General features: G+C 47.3%; 1 pseudogene; it reads left to right on the top strand.

Moving 5' to 3' along the window:
* Positions 1-14,391, top strand: part of LOC135535364 (ras-associating and dilute domain-containing protein-like) — a 54,993-nt pseudogene that overhangs the window by 37,122 nt on the left and 3,480 nt on the right.

The raw sequence follows: 14,391 nt of genomic DNA on the forward strand, positions 1-14,391 counted from the left end.
CAGTGTTAGTGAGCTAGCAGCTAGCCTTCTCTCCAGTGTTATAGTCACCTACAGTGTTAGTGAGCTAGCAGCAGCCTTCTCTCCAGTGTTATAGTCACCTACAGTGTTAGTGAGCTAGCAGCTAGCAACAGCCTTCTCTCCTGTGTTATAGTCACCTACAGTGTTAGTGAGCTAGCAGCTAGCAGCAGCCTTCTCTCCTGTGTTATAGTCACCTACAGTGTTAGTGAGCTAGCAGCTAGCAGCCTTCTCTCTCCTGCACCTTACAGTGTTAGTGAGCTAGCAGCAGCATCAGCCTTCTCTCCTGTGTTATAGTCACCTACAGTGTTAGTGAGCTAGCAGCTAGCAGCAGGCCTTCTCTCCTGTGTTATAGTCACCTACAGTGTTAGTGAGCTAGCAGCTAGCAGCAGCAGCATCCTTCTCTCCTGTGTTATAGTCACCTACAGTGTTAGTGAGCTAGCAGCTAGCAGCAGCTTCTCTCCTGTGTTAGCCTAGCTAGCAGCTAGCAGCCAGCATTCTCTCCTGTGTTATAGTCACCTACAGTGTTAGTGAGCTAGCAGCTAGCAGCATCCTTCTCTCCAGTGTTATAGTCAGCAGTGTTAGTGAGCTTCTCTCCTGTGTTATAGTCACCTACAGTGTTAGTGAGCTAGCAGCTAGCAGCTAGCAGCATCCTTCTCTCCTGTGTTATAGTCACCTACAGTGTTAGTGAGCTAGCAGCTAGCAGCTAGCAGCCTTCTCTCCGGTGTTATAGTCACCTACAGTGTTAGTGAGCTAGCAGCTAGCAGCAGGCTTCTCTCCTGTGTTATAGTCACCTACAGTGTTAGTGAGCTAGCAGCTAGCAGCAGCCTTCTCTCCAGTGTTATAGTCACCTACAGTGTTAGTGAGCTAGCAGCTAGCAACAGCCTTCTCTCCTGTGTTATAGTCACCTACAGTGTTAGTGAGCTAGCAGCTAGCAGCTAGCAGCAGCCTTCTCTCCAGTGTTATAGTCACCTACAGTGTTAGTGAGCTAGCAGCTAGCAGCAGCAGCATCTCTCCTGTGTTATAGTCACCTACAGTGTTAGTGAGCTAGCAGCTAGCAGCTAGCAGCAGCCTTCTCTCCTGTGTTATAGTCACCTACAGTGTTAGTGAGCTAGCAGCTAGCAACAACTTAGCTTCTCTCCAGTGTTATAGTCACCTACAGTGTTAGTGAGCTAGCAGCAGCCAGCAGCAGCCTAGCAACAGCCTTCTCTCCAGTGTTATAGTCACCTACAGTGTTAGTGAGCTAGCAGCTAGCAGCTAGCAGTCATCTCTCCAGTGTTATAGTCACCTACAGTGTTAGTGAGCTAGCAGCTAGCAGCTAGCCCTTCTCTCCTGTGTTATAGTCACCTACAGTGTTAGTGAGCTAGCAGCTAGCAGCTAGCAGCAGGCTTCTCTCCTGTGTTATAGTCACCTACAGTGTTAGTGAGCTAGAGCTAGCAGCAGCAGCCTTCTCTCCTGTGTTATAGTCACCTACAGTGTTAGTGAGCTAGCAGCTAGCAGCAGCCTTCTCTCCAGTGTTATAGTCACCTACAGTGTTAGTGAGCTAGCAGCTAGCAGCATCCTTCTCTCCAGTGTTATAGTCACCTACAGTGTTAGTGAGCTAGCAGCTACAGTGTTAGTGAGCTAGCAGCTAGCAACAGCCTTCTCTCCTGTGTTATAGTCACCTACAGTGTTAGTGAGCTAGCAGCTAGCAGCAGGCTTCTCTCCTGTGTTATAGTCACCTACAGTGTTAGTGAGCTAGCAGCAGCAACAGCATCCTTCTCTCCTGTGTTATAGTCACCTACAGTGTTAGTGAGCTAGCAGCTAGCAGCAGTCAACAGCCTTCTCTCCTGTGTTATAGTCACCTACAGTGTTAGTGAGCTAGCTAGCAGCTAGCACCTAGCAGCAGCCTTCTCTCCAGTGTTATAGTCACCTACAGTGTTAGTGAGCTAGCAGCTAGCAGCTAGCCATTCTCTCCGGTGTTATAGTCACCTACAGTGTTAGTGAGCTAGCAGCTAGCAGCAGGCTTCTCTCCTGTGTTATAGTCACCTACAGTGTTAGTGAGCTAGCAGCTAGCAGCTAGCAGCAGCCTTCTCTCCAGTGTTATAGTCACCTACAGTGTTAGTGAGCTAGCAGCTAGCAGCTAGCAGCAGCCTTCTCTCCTGTGTTATAGTCACCTACAGTGTTAGTGAGCTAGCAGCTAGCAGCAGCCTTCTCTCCAGTGTTATAGTCACCTACAGTGTTAGTGAGCTAGCAGCTAGCAAGCAGCAGCTTCTCTCCTGTGTTATAGTCACCTACAGTGTTAGTGAGCTAGCAGCTAGCTAGCAGCCTTCTCTCCAGTGTTATAGTCACCTACAGTGTTAGTGAGCTAGCAGCTAGCAGCAGCCTTCTCTCCAGTGTTATAGTCACCTACAGTGTTAGTGAGCTAGCAGCAGCATCAGTGTTAGTGAGCAGCAGCTCTCTCCTGTGTTATAGTCACCTACAGTGTTAGTGAGCTAGCAGCTAGCAGCAGCAGCAACAGCCTTCTCTCCTGTGTTATAGTCACCTACAGTGTTAGTGAGCTAGCAGCTAGCAGCTAGCAGCAGCCTTCTCTCCTGTGTTATAGTCACCTACAGTGTTAGTGAGCTAGCAGCTAGCAGCAGCTAGCTTCTCTCCTGTGTTATAGTCACCTACAGTGTTTCTCTCCAGTGTTATAGTGAGCTAGCAGCTAGCAGCAGCAGCCTTCTCTCCAGTGTTATAGTCACCTACAGTGTTAGTGAGCTAGCAGCTAGCAGCAGCCTTCTCTCCAGTGTTATAGTCACCTACAGTGTTAGTGAGCTAGCAGCTAGCAGCTAGCAGCTAGCAGCATCCTTCTCTCCTGTGTTATAGTCACCTACAGTGTTAGTGAGCTAGCAGCTAGCAACAGCCTTCTCTCCTGTGTTATAGTCACCTACAGTGTTAGTGAGCTAGCAGCTAGCAGCTAGCAGCAGCCTTCTCTCCTGTGTTATAGTCACCTACAGTGTTAGTGAGCTAGCAGCTAGCAGCAGCCTTCTCTCCTGTGTTATAGTCACCTACAGTGTTAGTGAGCTAGCAGCTAGCAGCTAGCAGCAGCCTTCTCTCCTGTGTTATAGTCACCTACAGTGTTAGTGAGCTAGCAGCTAGTGTTATAGTCACCTACAGTGTTAGTGAGCTAGCAGCCTTCTCTCCTGTGTTATAGTCACCTACAGTGTTAGTGAGCTAGCAGCTAGCAGCAGCACCTACAGTGTTAGTGAGCTCTCCAGTGTTATAGTCACCTACAGTGTTAGTGAGCTAGCAGCTAGCAACAGCCTTCTCTCCTGTGTTATAGTCACCTACAGTGTTAGTGAGCTAGCAGCTAGCACCAGCCTTCTCTCCTGTGTTATAGTCACCTACAGTGTTAGTGAGCTAGCAGCTAGCAGCAGCCAGTGTTAGTGAGCTCTCCAGTGTTATAGTCACCTACAGTGTTAGTGAGCTAGCAGCTAGCAGCATCCTTCTCTCCTGTGTTATAGTCACCTACAGTGTTAGTGAGCTAGCAGCTAGCAACAGCCTTCTCTCCTGTGTTATAGTCACCTACAGTGTTAGTGAGCTAGCAGCTAGCAACAGCCTTCTCTCCTGTGTTATAGTCACCTACAGTGTTAGTGAGCTAGCAGCTAGCAGCTAGCAGCAGGCTTCTCTCCTGTGTTATAGTCACCTACAGTGTTAGTGAGCTAGCAGCTAGCAGCAGCCTTCTCTCCTGTGTTATAGTCACCTACAGTGTTAGTGAGCTAGCAGCTAGCAGCTAGCAGCAGCCTTCTCTCCTGTGTTATAGTCACCTACAGTGTTAGTGAGCTAGCAGCTAGCAGCTAGCGACAGCCTTCTCTCCAGTGTTATAGTCACCTACAGTGTTAGTGAGCTAGCAGCAGCATCAGTCATCTCTCCTGTGTTAGTCACCTACAGTGTTATGAGCTCAGCTGCAGCTAGCCAGCCTTCTCTCCTGTGTTATAGTCACCTACAGTGTTAGTGAGCTAGCAGCATCAGCTAGCAACAGCCTTCTCTCCTGTGTTATAGTCACCTACAGTGTTAGTGAGCTAGCAGCTAGCAGCAGGCTTCTCTCCTGTGTTATAGTCACCTACAGTGTTAGTGAGCTAGCAGCTAACAGCAGCCTTCTCTCCTGTGTTATAGTCACCTACAGTGTTAGTGAGCTAGCAGCTAGCAGCAGCCTTCTCTCCAGTGTTATAGTCACCTACAGTGTTAGTGAGCTAGCAGCTAGCAGCTAGCAGCAGCCTTCTCTCCTGTGTTATAGTCACCTACAGTGTTAGTGAGCTAGCAGCTAGCAGCAGCCTTCTCTCCAGTGTTATAGTCACCTACAGTGTTAGTGAGCTAGCAGCTAGCAGCAGCCTTCTCTCCGGTGTTATAGTCACCTACAGTGTTAGTGAGCTAGCAGCTAGCAGCAGCCTTCTCTCCAGTGTTATAGTCACCTACAGTGTTAGTGAGCTAGCAGCTAGCAGCAGCCTTCTCTCCTGTGTTATAGTCACCTACAGTGTTAGTGAGCTAGCAGCTAGCAACAGCCTTCTCTCCTGTGTTATAGTCACCTACAGTGTTAGTGAGCTAGCAGCTAGCAGCAGCCTTCTCTCCTGTGTTATAGTCACCTACAGTGTTAGTGAGCTAGCAGCTAGCAACAGCCTTCTCTCCTGTGTTATAGTCACCTACAGTGTTAGTGAGCTAGCAGCTAGCAACAGCCTTCTCTCCTGTGTTATAGTCACCTACAGTGTTAGTGAGCTAGCAGCTAGCAACAGCCTTCTCTCCTGTGTTATAGTCACCTACAGTGTTAGTGAGCTAGCAGCTAGCAGCAGCCTTCTCTCCTGTGTTATAGTCACCTACAGTGTTAGTGAGCTAGCAGCTAGCAGCAGCCACCCAGTTCTCTCCTGTGTTATAGTCACCTACAGTGTTAGTGAGCTAGCAGCTAGCAGCAGCCTTCTCTCCAGTGTTATAGTCACCTACAGTGTTAGTGAGCTAGCAGCAGCTAGCAGCAGCCTTCTCTCCAGTGTTATAGTCACCTACAGTGTTAGTGAGCTAGCAGCTAGCAGCAGCCTTCTCTCCACCTACAGTGTTATAGTCACCTACAGTGTTAGTGAGCTAGCAGCTAGCAGTCACAGCCTTCTCTCCTGTGTTATAGTCACCTACAGTGTTAGTGAGCTAGCTCTCCTGTGTTATAGTCACCTACTGTTAGTGAGCAGCAGCTAGCAGCCTTCTCTCCAGTGTTATAGTCACCTACAGTGTTAGTGCAGCTAGCAGCAGCCTTCTCTCCAGTGTTATAGTCACCTACAGTGTTAGTGAGCTAGCAGCCAGCTACAGCCTTCTCTCCAGTGTTATAGTCACCTACAGTGTTAGTGAGCTAGCAGCTAGCAGCAGCCTTCTCTCCAGTGTTATAGTCACCTACAGTGTTAGTGAGCTAGCAGCTAGCAGCAGCCTTCTCTCCAGTGTTATAGTCACCTACAGTGTTAGTGAGCTAGCAGCTAGCAGCAGCCTTCTCTCCAGTGTTATAGTCACCTACAGTGTTAGTGAGCTAAACCTAGCAGCTAGTGAGCTAGCAGCAGCCTTCTCTCCTGTGTTATAGTCACCTACAGTGTTAGTGAGCTCTCCAGTAGCAAGCTGCTAGCAGCAGCCTTCTCTCCAGTGTTATAGTCACCTACAGTGTTAGTGAGCTAGCAGCTCATTCTCTCCAGATAGTCAGGTCAGAGACAACAGCCTTCTCTCCAGTGTTATAGTCACCTACAGTGTTAGTGAGCTAGCAGCTAGCAGCAGCAGCAGCCTTCTCTCCAGTGTTATAGTCACCTACAGTGTTAGTGAGCCTAGCAGCTAGCTAGCAGCCTTCTCTCCAGTGTTATAGTCACCTACAGTGTTAGTGAGCTCATGCAGCTTAGCAGCAGACATCTCTCCAGTGTTATAGTCACCTGACAGTGTTAGTGAGCTCAGCTTAGAGCAGCCTTCTCTCCAGTGTTATAGTCACCTACAGTGTTAGTGAGCTCATGGATCAGCTTAGCAGCATCCTTCTCTCCAGTGTTATAGTCACCTAGAGAATAGGATATCTGGTCTAAAAGCACTATATAGGGAATATGGATCATTTAGGTGCTCCCTAAGTCTATTGATAGTAAGAGAATGATGTCATGGATTTAATGATTGTTGAGGTTTTTTCATGGATCTGATTAGCCAACTGATTAATTATGCAGATCTCATTGAGAGGTCAGAGACAACAGAACAAACAATCCAATGTCAATTTAAAATGTCTTCCTTCATGGATCACCTTTTAATGAGGCTTTGATATCATTGATGCCTAAAAAGGATAGAGATCTGAGAGAACCTAGGAATTTTAGAGCTATCAACCTTCTTAATGTGGATTCTTACTAAGATCACTTAGAGAAGGCTGACATCTGATATCATGGATCACTTAGAGAAGGCTGACATCTGATATCATGGATCACTTAGAGAAGGCTGATCTGATATCATGGATCACTTAGAGAAGGCTGACATCTGATATCATGGATCACTTAGAGATATCATGGCTGACATCTGATATCATGGATCACTTAGAGAAGGCTGACATCTGATATCATGGATCACTTAGAGAAGGCTGACATCTGATATCATGGATCACTTAGAGAAGGCTGATATCTGATATCATGGATCACTTAGAGAAGGCTGACATCTGATATCATGGATCACTTAGAGAAGGCTGACATCTGATATCATGGATCACTTAGAGAAGGCTGATATCTGATATCATGGATCACTTAGAGAAGGCTGATATCTGATATCATGGATCACTTAGAGAAGGCTGACATCTGATATCATGGATCACTTAGAGAAGGCTGACATCTGATATCATGGATCACTTAGAGAAGGCTGACATCTGATATCATGGATCACTTAGAGAAGGCTGACATCTGATATCATGGATCACTTAGAGAAGGCTGACATCTGATATCATGGATCACTTAGAGAAGGCTGACATCTGATATCATGGATCACTTAGAGAAGGCTGACATCTGATATCATGGATCACTTAGAGAAGGCTGACATCTGATATCATGGATCACTTAGAGAAGGCTGACATCTGATATCATGGATCACTTAGAGAAGGCTGACATCTGATATCATGGATCACTTAGAGAAGGCTGATATCTGATATCATGGATCACTTAGAGAAGGCTGACATCTGATATCATGGATCACTTAGAGAAGGCTGATATCATGGATACTCATGGGTCACTTAGAGAAGGCTGACATCTGATATCATGGATCACTTAGAGAAGGCTGACATCTGATATCATGGATCACTTACTGATAGATCACTTAGAAAGGCTGACATCTGATATCATGGATCACTTAGAGAAGGCTGACATCTGATATCATGGATCACTTAGAGAAGGCTGATATCTGATATCATGGATCACTTAGAGAAGCTGACATCTGATATCATGGATCACTTAGAGAAGGCTGACATCTGATATCATGGATCACTTAGAGAAGGCTGAGAAGGCTGACATCTGATATCATGGATCACTTAGAGAAGGGATCACTTAGACATTTGATATCATGGATCACTTAGAGAAGGCTGACATCATATCATGGATCACTTAGAGAAGGCTGATATCTGATATCATGGATCACTTAGAGAAGGCTGATATCTGATATCATGGATCACTTAGAGAAGGCTGACATCTGATATCATGGGTCACAGTGACCAAGTCTCTGGAGTCTCTGATGTCAACTGAAGTTAAGTTAAGAAGTTAACTGATAATATAAGGATCCCCCCAGAAAAAAATGTGCACATGCAATAAACACTTCTGGACAAGGACATGGGGGGGACAGAGGGTTAAATACACAACATGTAATTGATGGAGTTGAAACTAGGTGTGTATGGGAAGACAAGACAAAACAAATGGAAAATGAAAAGTGGATCGATGATGGCTCGAAGACCGTGTGTGTGTGTGTGTGTGTAAAGTTACAGAGAGGTAAGACAGACCTAGTTAGAGAGAGACTTTTCTTTTTCATAGAGAGAGAGAATGTAAGACCCACCTGTTAAATCTTTGATGAGCTTCTAATTGCAGCGTGTGTGTTTCAGGAGAAGACAAAGGAATTGGCACAGAAGCAAGCTCAGCAGTGAGTATCATATTCCGCCGTGTAGCACTGGGTGTGTGTGTGTGTGTGTGTGTGTGTGTGTGTGTGTGTGTGTGTGTGTGTGTGGCTGTGTGTGTGTGTGTGTGTGTGTGTGTGTGTGTGTGTGTGTGACCCCTCATTCTCCTCTCAATTTAATTCAAGGGGCTGTTTTGGGAAACACATGTTTTCATTGCCAAAGCAAGTGAAATAAATAATAAACACAAGTGAAATCAACAATAACAAATTTACAGTAAACATTACACTCACAACCATTTAAAAATAACCATTTAAAAAGAATAAAGACATTACAAATGTCATATTATATATATATACAGTGTTGTAACAATGTACAAATGGTTAAAGTACACAAGGGAAAATAAATAAGCATAGATATGGGTTGTATTTACAATGGTGTTTGTTCTTCACTGGTTGCCTTTTTCTTGTGGCAACAGGTCACAAATCTTGCTGCTGTGATGTCACACTGTGGTATTTCACCCAGTAGATATGGGAGTTTATCAAAATTGGGTTTGTTTTCAAATTCTTTGTGGATCTGTGTAATCTGAGGGAAATATGTGTCTCTAATATGGTCATACATTGGGCAGGAGGTTAGGAAGTGCAGCTCAGTTTCCACCTCATTTTGTGGGCAGTGAGCACATAGCCTGTCTTCTCTTGAGAGCCATGTCTGCCTACGGCGGTCTTTCTCAATAGCAAGGCTATGCTCACTGAGTCTGTACATAATCAAAGCTTTCCTTAATTGTGGGTCAGTCACAGTGGTCAGGTATTCTGCCACTGTGTAGTCTCTGTGTAGGGCCAAATAGCATTCTAGTTTGCTCTGTTTTTTGTTAATTCTTTCCAATGTGTCAAGTAATTATCTGTTTGTTTTCTCATGATTTGGTTGGGTCTAATTGTGCTGCTGTCCTGGGGCTCTGTCTGCCTATGGTTTTCTCAATAGCAAAGCTCTCTCTCTCTCCTCTCTCCCCTCTCTCCTTTCTCCCCTCCTCTCTCTCTCTCCTCCTCTCTCTCCCTCTCCTCTCTCCCTCTCTTTTCTCTCTCCTCCTCTGTCTCTCTCTCTCCTCTCCTTTCTCCCCTCCTCTCTCTCCCCCTCTCCCGCCTCTCTCTCCCTCTCTCTCCTCTCCCTCTCTCTCTCCTCTCTCCCCCTCTCTCCCGTCTCCCGCCTCTCTCTCTCTCCTCTCCTCTCCTCTCTCTCTCCTCTCTCTCCCCTCTCTCACGTCTCCCGCCTCTCTCTCCTCTCTCTCCTCTCGCTCTCCCTCTCTCTCCCCTCTCTCTCTCTCCTCTCTCTCTCCTCTCCTCTCTCTCTCCTCTCTCCCCTCTCTCCCGTCTCTCTCCTCTCTCTCTCCTCTCCTCTCTCTCTCCTCTCTCCAGTCAGGACCCGGCCTCCCTGTCTCTCCTGTCCATCAGTGATCTGATCCCAGACCTGCAGGTCGTATTCTTCTGGATGTCCAACAGTATAGAGATCCTCTACTTCATCCAACAGAAGGCCCCAGCATACACACAGGGCATAGAGACACTTGACTCTAAAGGTACACAAGGAGAGTCTTCTGGGATGTCGAGGTTCAGCAGCCATTATTCATTGTGACATAGAATGTACTAGTCTCTCTGTCTCTCTCCCTCCTCTCTCGCTCTCTCCTTCTCTCTCTCTCTCTCTCTCTCTCTCACTCTCTCCTTCTCTCTCTCTCACTCTCTCCTTCTCTCTCTCTCCTCTCTCTCTCCCTCCTCTCTCTCTCTCCTCTCTCTCTCCTCTCTCTCTCTCACTCTCTCCTTCTCTCTCTCTCTCTCTCTCCTCTCTCTCTCCCTCCTCTCTCTCTCTCTCCTCACTCTCTCTCTCCTCACTCTCTCCTTCTCTTTTTTCCTTCTCTTCTCATCAGTTTTTCAGTGTCAGAAAGTTCTGGAAACTCTCCTTGATTACATTACATGAACTGTGTGTCTGTGACACAAAATCTCAATTTAATTCAATTTAAATTCAAGCTGCAACGCAACAAAATGTGGAATAAGTCAAGGAGTTTGAATACTTTCTGAAAGCACTGTATGTTCTATATTGTTTATACATATATTTATATTCAGGTTCCAAGGAGTCGTTGCTATCGGCGACCATCTCAGCCAATGAGGAGGCTATGACCATCCTGGAGGAAGTGATCATGTACACCTTCCAGCAATGTGTCTACTACATCACCAAGGTAACTGTTACTCTGTATATTACATCACCGTGGTAACTGTTACTCTGCATACTAAATCATCAAGGTAACAGTTACGCATCACCAAGGTAAATGTTACGCACCACATCACCAAAGCAACCTTTACACTCAGAGGGGTGAGAGACAGAGAGGAGAGAGATAGAGGGGTGAGACAGAGAGGAGAGAGAGAGAGAGATAGAGGGTTGAGACAGAGAGGAGAGAGAGAGAGGAGAGAGAGAGAGGGTGAGAGAGAGGAGAGAGAGAGAGGGGTGAGACAGAGAGGAGAGGAGAGAGATAAAGGGGTGAGACAGAGAGGAGAGTGAGGGTGACTATATTGTGTCTGGAGCTTGGTCAGGCCAGCTTTAACTTTCTCACAACAGTGTTAGTCAGGAAAGAGTTATCCCACTAAACCTGGACACAATCCATTCACACAGAGACCAGGGTGTGTCTGTGTGCAGCACAGCAGGTCACCACTGAGGATAGAGGTCATGTCTGTCTACCTCACCACTGAGGATAGAGGTCATGTCTGTCTACCTCTCCACTGAGGATAGAGGTCATGTCTGTCTACCTCTCCACTGAGGATAGAGGTCATGTCTGTCACCACTGAGCTGTCTGTCTACACCACTGAGGATAGAGGTCATGTCTGTCTACCTCACCACTGAGGATAGAGGTCATGTCTGTCTACCTCTCCACTGAGGATAGAGGTCATGTCTGTCTACCTCTCCACTGAGGATAGAGGTCATGTCTGTCTACCTCACCACTGAGGATAGAGGTCATGTCTGTCTAGCTCACCACTGAGGATAGAGGTCATGTCTGTCTAGCTCACCACTGAGGATAGAGGTCATGTCTGTCTACCTCACCACTGAGGATAGAGGTCATGTCTGTCTACCTCACCACTGAGGATAGAGGTCATGTCTGTCTAGCTCTCCACTGAGGATAGAGGTCATGTCTGTCTACCTCACCTCACCACTGAGGATAGAGGTCATGTCTGTCTAGCTCACCACTGAGGATAGAGGTCATGTCTGTCTAGCTCACCACTGAGGATAGAGGTCATGTCTGTCTAGCTCACCACTGAGGATAGAGGTCATGTCTGTCTAGCTCACCACTGAGGATAGAGGTCATGTCTGTCTAGCTCACCACTGAGGATAGAGGTCATGTCTGTCTAGCTCACCACTGAGGATAGAGGTCATGTCTGTCTAGCTCACCACTGAGGATAGAGGTCATGTCTGTCTAGCTCACCACTGAGGATAGAGGTCATGTCTGTCTACCTCACCACTGAGGATAGAGGTCATGTCTGTCTAGCTCACCACTGAGGATAGAGGTCATGTCTGTCTAGCTCACCACTGAGGATAGAGGTCATGTCTGTCTAGCTCACCACTGAGGATAGAGGTCATGTCTGTCTACCTCACCACTGAGGATAGAGGTCATGTCTGTCTACCTCACCACTGAGGATAGAGGTCATGTCTGTCTAGCTCACCACTGAGGATAGAGGTCATGTCTGTCTACCTCACCACTGAGGATAGAGGTCATGTCTGTCTACCTCACCACTGAGGATAGAGGTCATGTCTGTCTAGCTCACCACTGAGGATAGAGGTCATGTCTGTCTAGCTCACCACTGAGGATAGAGGTCATGTCTGTCTAGCTCACCACTGAGGATAGAGGTCATGTCTGTCTAGCTCACCACTGAGGATAGAGGTCATGTCTGTCTACCTCACCACTGAGGATAGAGGTCATGTCTGTCTAGCTCTCCACTGAGGATAGAGGTCATGTCTGTCTACCTCACCTCACCACTGAGGATAGAGGTCATGTCTGTCTAGCTCACCACTGAGGATAGAGGTCATGTCTGTCTAGCTCACCACTGAGGATAGAGGTCATGTCTGTCTAGCTCACCACTGAGGATAGAGGTCATGTCTGTCTAGCTCACCACTGAGGATAGAGGTCATGTCTGTCTAGCTCACCACTGAGGATAGAGGTCATGTCTGTCTAGCTCACCACTGAGGATAGAGGTCATGTCTGTCTAGCTCACCACTGAGGATAGAGGTCATGTCTGTCTAGCTCACCACTGAGGATAGAGGTCATGTCTGTCTACCTCACCACTGAGGATAGAGGTCATGTCTGTCTAGCTCACCACTGAGGATAGAGGTCATGTCTGTCTAGCTCACCACTGAGGATAGAGGTCATGTCTGTCTAGCTCACCACTGAGGATAGAGGTCATGTCTGTCTACCTCACCACTGAGGATAGAGGTCATGTCTGTCTACCTCACCACTGAGGATAGAGGTCATGTCTGTCTAGCTCACCACTGAGGATAGAGGAGTCATGTCTGTCTACCTCACCACTGAGGATAGAGGTCATGTCTGTCTACCTCACCACTGAGGATAGAGGTCATGTCTGTCTAGCTCACCACTGAGGATAGAGGTCATGTCTGTCTAGCTCACCACTGAGGATAGAGGTCATGTCTGTCTAGCTCACCACTGAGGATAGAGGTCATGTCTGTCTAGCTCACCACTGAGGATAGAGGTCATGTCTGTCTAGCTCACCACTGAGGATAGAGGTCATGTCTGTCTACCTCACCACTGAGGATAGAGGTCATGTCTGTCTAGCTCACCACTGAGGATAGAGGTCATGTCTGTCTAGCTCACCACTGAGGATAGAGGTCATGTCTGTCTACCTCACCACTGAGGATAGAGGTCATGTCTGTCTAGCTCACCACTGAGGATAGAGGTCATGTCTGTCTACCTCACCACTGAGGATAGAGGTCATGTCTGTCTAGCTCACCACTGAGGATAGAGGTCATGTCTGTCTAGCTCACCACTGAGGATAGAGGTCATGTCTGTCTAGCTCACCACTGAGGATAGAGGTCATGTCTGTCTACCTCACCACTGAGGATAGAGGTCATGTCTGTCTACCTCACCACTGAGGATAGAGGTCATGTCTGTCTAGCTCACCACTGAGGATAGAGGTCATGTCTGTCTACCTCACCACTGAGGATAGAGGTCATGTCTGTCTACCTCACCACTGAGGATAGAGGTCATGTCTGTCTAGCTCACCACTGAGGATAGAGGTCATGTCTGTCTAGCTCACCACTGAGGATAGAGGTCATGTCTGTCTAGCTCACCACTGAGGATAGAGGTCATGTCTGTCTAGCTCACCACTGAGGATAGAGGTCATGTCTGTCTAGCTCACCACTGAGGATAGAGGTCATGTCTGTCTACCTCACCACTGAGGATAGAGGTCATGTCTGTCTAGCTCACCACTGAGGATAGAGGTCATGTCTGTCTAGCTCACCACTGAGGATAGAGGTCATGTCTGTCTACCTCACCACTGAGGATAGAGGTCATGTCTGTCTAGCTCACCACTGAGGATAGAGGTCATGTCTGTCTACCTCACCACTGAGGATAGAGGTCATGTCTGTCTAGCTCACCACTGAGGATAGAGGTCATGTCTGTCTAGCTCACCACTGAGGATAGAGGTCATGTCTGTCTACCTCACCACTGAGGATAGAGGTCATGTCTGTCTAGCTCACCACTGAGGATAGAGGTCATGTCTGTCTACCTCACCACTGAGGATAGAGGTCATGTCTGTCTACCTCACCACTGAGGATAGAGGTCATGTCTGTCTAGCTCACCACTGAGGATAGAGGTCATGTCTGTCTACCTCACCACTGAGGATAGAGGTCATGTCTGTCTAGCTCACCACTGAGGATAGAGGTCATGTCTGTCTAGCTCACCACTGAGGATAGAGGTCATGTCTGTCTAGCTCACCACTGAGGATAGAGGTCATGTCTGTCTAGCTCACCACTGAGGATAGAGGTCATGTCTGTCTAGCTCACCACTGAGGATAGAGGTCATGTCTGTCTAGCTCACCACTGAGGATAGAGGTCATGTCTGTCTAGCTCACCACTGAGGATAGAGGTCATGTCTGTCTAGGATAGAGGTCTCACCACTGAGGATAGAGGTCATGTCTGTCTAGCTCACCACTGAGGATAGAGGTCATGTCTGTCTACCTCACCACTGAGGATAGAGGTCATGTCTGTCTAGCTCACCACTGAGGATAGAGGTCATGTCTGTC

Source organism: Oncorhynchus masou, unplaced genomic scaffold (assembly GCF_036934945.1).
Source record: "Oncorhynchus masou masou isolate Uvic2021 unplaced genomic scaffold, UVic_Omas_1.1 unplaced_scaffold_486, whole genome shotgun sequence".
Taxonomy (NCBI): Eukaryota; Metazoa; Chordata; class Actinopteri; order Salmoniformes; family Salmonidae; genus Oncorhynchus; species Oncorhynchus masou.